The sequence below is a fragment of the Vulpes vulpes genome, chromosome 7 (assembly GCF_048418805.1).
Source record: "Vulpes vulpes isolate BD-2025 chromosome 7, VulVul3, whole genome shotgun sequence".
Lineage (NCBI taxonomy): Eukaryota > Metazoa > Chordata > Mammalia > Carnivora > Canidae > Vulpes > Vulpes vulpes.
The window spans coordinates 75,332,082-75,339,751 of NC_132786.1; the positions used below are offsets into that span (position 1 = coordinate 75,332,082).

A 7,670-nucleotide genomic window follows, 5' to 3' on the forward strand; every position below is an offset into this window, starting at 1 on the left:
CCTTCAAGTGACATATAAAATTCATCACAAGTCTACACCTTGTCAAGCTGCAACATCTCCTTAAACTATATTTAATCTCTAAATAACGGCAATAATGAGGTCATAGTTCCACCATAGTTCCATAATGCAACTATTCTGCATACAACTAAAATGCCCTAAACCTGAAAAAGACAAAAAATCTGAGTGGTTTATCCTTCTTGATATCTTATAACTTAAATATTAGGATACAGTATTAATAATGCTTAAATACTATGATATAAAATTCAATACATCTTATATTATATATATAAAGGGATAAGAGCAAGAGAAAAAGGATATTTTATATCTATTTATCTATTCAAATGTGTTCAGAACAAAATAAAGAGAAATACCCATGATAATTACAACCCTCATTTCTATAACTGGTCATATGGTTGTAGCTAGTATTTTAACATTCTTCCAGTACACATTCCACATTCCCTCTGCCTTCAGAAAACACCTCAGCTGTTCATGGTTTTTCCCTGGTGAGGTGACCCAAACCTTCATTCTTGACAAGCCTGAGTCAATGGTAGTCCCACAGGTACTGGCTTGTTGTAATTTCTACTGATCTTGTTCCCATGGCAAGGTAATACGAAGACAGCCTAAGGGATCTCCTGTACTCCAGTCATACTGTTCCTCACAGTATCTATTGTGGAGTAGTAGTCCAATTTCTCCTTGGTAGTCAGGATAAATCACCCTAGTCAGCAAAGCAACTCTCTTCTTTGCCTGTTAATTCAGAAGATGAGAAGTCCAAAGCAGCTGGGCAGCAGTCCTAACTTCCAGTTTAGTGGAGTCACTATTGTATCTCCTGGTGGAATTATTCTTTGCTCTGGAATTTTTAGGGCAGGAAAGCATATGTTCACAGGAATAGAGAGTAAAAATTTTTCTAGTGAACCTGTTAATCCTGGCGATGGAAGAAACAGTACCATATACTTGTTGCTAATTCAGAATACACAAACCTTTCTGGAGAACACTGTCCAGCCTTGCAAGGTATTGCATCTACCTGGGGTTGTAATAAGTCTTCAAAAGACTTTTCCACTGTTCTATCAAGCCAGCTGCTTCAGGGCAGTGAGGAACATGGTAAGACCAGTGAATTCCAAGAGAAAAGCCAACTACCACACCTCTTTTGCTGTGTAGGAGCAATCCTAGGTGGAATAACATGACAATGGATAATGCATTCTGTAAGTCCATGAATGTCAGTTCTGGCAGAAGCATTGCATTCAGAGAATGCAAGTCCTTATCCACAGTAAGTCTCTATTCCAGTAAGAAAAACCCTGCCACTTCCACGGTGGAAGCAGTCCAACATAATGAACCTATCATAAGGTAGCTGACTGATCATACTAGGAAATGGTGCCTTTCTGGGGACTCGGTGTTGCTCTCTGCTGCTGGCGGAGTGGGCATTCAGGGACGATCATAGCCATGCGGCCTTGATGAGTGGAAGTCCATATTGCTGAGCCCATGCTTGACCTCCATCCCTGCCACTATGACTTTATTCATGAGCTGACAGGTATCCACAGACTATGTCATCCTATCTACTTAATTACAATTCTTCCTCTGCTGAGATCACACTTTGGTAAGCATTCACATATAAAACAAATTCTTCATTTTTTCCCTTCCATATATTAGGTATATCCACATACTTATTTTCTAGGTTTTCTTGTAACCAATATTCCAATTACATTCCTTCCAAGTCCCTGACCTTCCAGACAAACCACCAGCCATAGCCAGTAAGTTGGTACATAAGCACATGTATGGCTGTTTCTCCCTCCAAGTGGAGTGAACAACCAGGAACACTACTTGAAGTCCTGCCTGTTGGGAGGATTTACTTTCACCACTTATGCTTCAGGGATATTTCAGGAAAGAGTGGGGTGGTGCTGCAGCTGTCCACTTTTGATTGGTGCCACATATTGTACAGAATAATCGGCAAACCAGTCCAAGGCCTAACCTTCCTCACAAGGAACTTACCATGAAGCCACAGATGCAGCGTGGGAGAGAGAAGGCAGCATAGCAGGAGTTGGAAAATGGGCATTTGAGCCACTTCCTCACATCATCCTATTTATGCCTTGAGGGTGTGTTTGGGTCCAATCACTTACATTTCACTTCAACTCATGATGGAGTTTGGCTGTGCACACCCAACTCATGGCTTAATGGGTCAAATAACAATATATAATGGGTAGCTCAGGCCACATAGTAACTTAGTGGTCAATGGTGAAATGTCTAGTCTCAACCAAGGCCCAGTAGCAGCCTAAAGCTACCTTGCAAATGGAGAATAGTTATCTGAGGATAATTTCAGGGCTTTGCTCCCAAATCCTGCGAACCTGTGCTGTGATTCACTGAAAGGGCCCTACCAAAGGCTCCAAATAGTATCCTTATCTGCCACTGACACGTTAAGCACCACTGGCTCTGCTAGATCATATGGCACAAGTGGCACAGCAATTTGTACAGAATCCTGGAGGACTTGTTTCAGAGCCTTGTCCGATTCTGAGTTCTAATCAAAACTAGCAGCTTTTTGAATCACTCAGTAAATGCACTGGAGTAACACATCAAAATGAAGATTATGCTGTATATAAAATACAGATGCCCAAGAGGCTTTGCACCTCTTTTTTAGTTGTAGGAGGAGCCAGATACAACAATTTACCCTTTACCTTAGAAGGGATATTTCAGCATGCCCCATACCATTGGACCCCCAGAAATTTCACTGAGGTAGAAGTCCCCTTAATTTTTCTTGCATTTATTTCCTATCATCTGGCTCTCAAATGTTTACCAGTAAGTCTAGAGTAGTTACTACTTGTTCACTAGGTCCAGTAAGTATAATATCATCAATGGAATGGACCCATGTGATAACTTATGCAAAGGCAAAGTGATAAAGATCTGTGCAAACTAAATTATGACATACGGCACAAGAGCTGATGTATCCATAAAATAGGACAGTAAAGGTGTTTTGTTGGCCTTGCCACCTAAAAACAAACTGTTTCTGATGGACCTTATTGACAGGGATGGAAAAAAAGGCACTTGCCAGCTCGATAGCTACATACCAGGTAATCAGGGGGTGTGTTAATTTGCTCAAACAATTAAACCACATCTGTCATAGCTGCTGCAATTGGATTTACCACCTGGTTCAGGCTATGATAATCCACTGTAACTCTCCAAGATCCATTTGTCTTCTGTACAGACCAAATAGGCAAGTCGAATGCGGATGTGGTGGAAATCATCATCCCCATAAACTTCAAAGCCCTTTCTGGTGTCACTACTCACCGTAATCCTTCCAGGAAAATGGAATTACTTTCATTTACCATATTCCAAGGTAGAGGCTATCCTAGGGACTTCCACTCAGCTCACCATAATAGTCCTAACTGCACAAGTCAGACCAATGTGGGGAGTCTGACGGCTGCTGAGTATATCTATTCTAATTATCCATTCTGAAATGCAGAAGAGAAATCCTCAAAAAGGATTGTGGAACCACTGGGCCCACTGTGACATAGGCCTAAGCTAAAATTACATTGATCACCTGACCTCCATAATGCCTACTTTAATTGGTAGATCACAGTGATGTTTTGGGTCTCCTATAATTAGTGTTAGTGCAGAGCCAGTGCCCAGGAGTCACTGAAATTCCTGATTATTTTCTTTTTCCCATGTACTTTTACCCCAGTAAAAGGTCATAGGTCACTTTGGGAAAAGTTAGGAGAATGATTAACAATATAAATTATTTGTAGTCTACTGGTGTCCTTCCTCAAGGAGACCTGGCCTCTCCTTCATACAAGGGCTTCTATGTCTATAAATGGACTCAAATCAGTAACTGATTGAGTGACTCTGACTTTGTTTTTATGGTTCAAGTTAGGCTTCTGTTCACTTGACCCTGACCTAAAACTTCTCTGCTTATACAGATCAAGTAAGAATTTATTGGGCTTATCTGCTTCACTTCTAGAAACACCATGATCAATTAGCCAGCTGTGCTTCCCTAATGATCCTCTATGAGTGCCGCCAAGGCCAGTGGGCAGGAGTTGGCCACTTTGAAATAGACACCACAACTGCCTCCTGGAGAACTTTTTTTTTTTTTTTAAACTTATTTTCACAGCTGATAAAGGACAAGTAAGTGTCTGTGCTAGCAAGGTGCAAGGCAGCTAAAAATTCATTTAAAAGGAGTACAAACATTAAGGAGAACAAACAATTCCTAGAAATTTGTCACCAACTGAGGTATGTGAAGTTCAAAACTGTTCTTCCTTTCTCTTTTCCAGTCTCTTCCTCTCATTGCCTCAATGCTATACATTACTTTTAAAGCTTTTGTCTTTTTTTTTTTTTTTTTGAGATTTTATTTATTTATCCAGGATAGACACACACTGAGAGGCAGAGACATAGGCAGAAGGAGAAGCAGGCTCCTTGCAAGCTGCAAGGAGCCTGATGTGGGCCTCACTCACAAGACCCAAGGGATCATGATCAGAGCTGAAGGCAAATGCTCAACCACTGAGACACCCAGTGCCCCAAAGGTTTTGTGTTTATTGAAGAGAATATACCAAAAACTAAAACTTGGTGTTATAGTGAATATGTCTGGAATTGAAAGAAGAGAAAAAAACATAAACCGTATATAACCCCCAAATTTTATTCGTTGTCATGCCTTCATAAAAATAGGAGCATAATATTTACAACATTCCACAAATTATTATTATTTTTTTCTTGAAATACAGAATTTTATTTAGAAACTGTTTAAAGTAGAAAAAAACCCTGTCAAGAAAGACCAGGCAGAAAATGGGTTCTCAATAAAATGGAATTTTAGGGCAACAAAAGTCTAAAAGGCCACAAAAGAGAAATAGCACCACTGTTATTTGAACAATGGCTAGTTACTTGCATTTTTTGGCATTGTTAATCACTGACTCTGGGTTTTCCTCTGAATTCCACACAGAGCATGCACCATACAACAATTTTATCATAAAATATCTGCTTTCTACACACATTTTAGGACAAGCTACCACAGGAACAAATCAATACAAATACATCAGGGGCTGAACAATCTCAGTAGTGGGTGACACACATTTTGCAGAATTCTGCCAAACAAAGGAACTGAATAGGCTAGGGGCAAAGCAATGAGGAAGAGTTAAGGAATGAAATATTTTAAATATTAATAATTAATTCAGATACGGTGCTTATCTTCTGCAAAAGAAAATTAACATTTAGTAACATGCTAACGAATTTTATCTACAAAGAGATTAGTGCACTGGCAAAGTATTCAGATAATAGTGGAGGGCAGTGGACAGCAGGTACTGAGAACACCCAGCCTTGCAGATCCTAAGGTAGCAATGGCCTTCACTGGTCACTCCCTTTGCCAGAGGTCTGGAAAGAACTTGCGGCGTGACTACCTGCCTGCTGAACTTACACTTTAAGCAGCAAACTTCAAGGAGCCAAAGAGGAGTCCTCAGTGGGCACGGGGAGCAGAGAAGAGAAACATATTCAATGTAAACTTAAAAGACAGTAAAATGGGACATGACCCCCATTCAAATTCCAGAGATCTGGGCAAGTCCCCAAAAGTAGTTGTTAGATTTAGAAACTGGACACACCTCATTTCCCAAAAACACAATACATAGAAATTTTAGGGATAACTGGAAAAATCGTCAGAGAAATGTTCAATGAAATTCAAGCTCTTCAACTCAAGCATCTCAGGGCTGAAACATGCCCTCTATTCATCCAGGCAACAATGCCTCTTGCTTCTTAGAGGAGGGATACGATTGGTCAAGGACACCAAATGGCTTTACAGAGCAACTTTTTAAACTTCCCTTTTGAGCCAAGGTCTAGATCTTCAAGGATTCAAGCAGTCCTGCAAGGCCTGTGAACAGCAGATTCCAAAGGTCCAGAGGTCTGGCTCCTCCTTCCCAGACACCATATCAAATATGTAAAATCTCCTGTCATGGTACATTTTATATTTTGAAATATGGAAGCATATTTTAAATACTCTTAAGGCATTTATTTATTAAAACGTTCTCTGCCAAGATTTCACATTAGCTTAAAACTCAAATCAGTCTTTACATTTCCCTACTGAGGACTCCACCTCAGCGTATGACATAAAAGCACCTTCTCCAGCAGTGAGTGTTATCAGCATCCACACAATGAGCCCCATGGTCAGCCTCTCTGTTCCCCAGGTGACCCAACTAGATGTTAATACTGCTCTGCCACAGGGTAAAAGCTCCTAACTCAAACTCATTGGAAAAGGGGTGAAACATTTGCAAAGTGCACTTTAAGCAGAGGTGCTGTTTGCTCATGAAAAGAAACCAGTGAGTCCTCTAAGAATAATAAAAGGGGATATTTTACAGTTAAGCACATGATTTGGAGTGAAGAATTCAGATGTTGCTCTGCTGGTCCAGGCTGTTAATACTCTTCTTGTTCCGGGATCCCTGGGTGGCGCAGCAGTTTGGCGCCTGCCTTTGGCCCAGGGCGCGATCCTGGAGACCCGGGATCGAGTCCCATGTTGGGCTCCTGGTGCATGGAGCCTGCTTCTCCCTCTGCCTATGTTTCTGCCTCTCTCTCTCTCTGTGTGTGACTATCATAAATAAATAAAAATTAAAAAGAAAAGAAAGAATACTCTTCTTGTTCCTCCTGTGGGCCCCCTTCATCAGATATCACAAAGCCTTCATCTGTGGCATAGAGAATGTCCACAATCCTCTGCAATATAGGGTTTTCCCCTTCGTTCTCCTGGCAAATCAATTCAATGTTTCTTAGCTTTCCAAAGTAGAAATCTCTCTCTCTTTCTCCAAGTCTTTGATGGTAAGTTTCAATACATTGACCTGCTGCATCAATTCAGCTGCTTTATCATCCCTGTTGCCCACACCAGGATTTTTTCGCACCACACTCAGGCCAGCCTTAGGGGTTGCAGTAGTTCTGTGTGTTGCAATGGGCCTCTGTGGAACTGCACTGCTAGAGCTGAGGGGTTTCTTCGGTTTGTTTCAGAGCTGGAGCAACAAGGGAGGGAGCCACTGCAGTTTCTTGACCTTGTCTGGCAGCTACAGGGTCATAGTCTTTTCCATAGTTTGCATCAAAAAACTTCTTGAACCACTGAACAAATTTGAAATTGTCCTGAAACTTTCCTTTTACTAATTGGTCCACAGGAATTATTTTGTCAACACCCATTCTCTTAAAACCTGCTTGTAGTATTTTGAAGTTCTGGATGTATCCATGCTCTAGTTTAGGCTGGAATTTCACTTTCTTCAAGGCGATGGAGCCAGGGAATAGCATGTCCATAAACTGACAATAGGCAGCCCCTGAGCACAACTGTTCAATCTTTGTCAGATTCAGCTGCAGAGACTCATTGATCCAGGCCAGCGTATCATGTCGACTCAGGTTATCACTGGTGACGGACGTTGAGTATATGTTCACTGCCATCTTCGGCTCCTGGCGGGACCACGTCCACTGCCTGTGCCCGGCTTCGGTTCTGTCTTCGTCTGGTTCAAACCACCCAACCAACATTTCACAAATTATTAAAACGATGTTTTTACTTCAATGAATGGCATTAAAATTGAGTATCTTAAAGTAGTAGATAATTTTACTCCTTTCTTGTATTTGAATTAAATTATTTCCTTAAATGGTGTATTACTTAAATATGTATGACATGCTATTAAGAGGCTTTGGCTCAATGTATTACTTATTTATTTCATTTGTTTATATTTATA

General features: G+C 40.8%; 1 pseudogene; it reads right to left on the minus strand.

Annotated features, from left to right (window-relative positions):
- Nucleotides 1-3,141: 3,141 nt before the first annotated feature.
- On the minus strand, nt 3,142-7,383 carry LOC112928968 (microtubule-associated protein RP/EB family member 1 pseudogene; annotated as a pseudogene).
- Between the last annotated feature and the right edge of the window lie 287 nt (nt 7,384-7,670).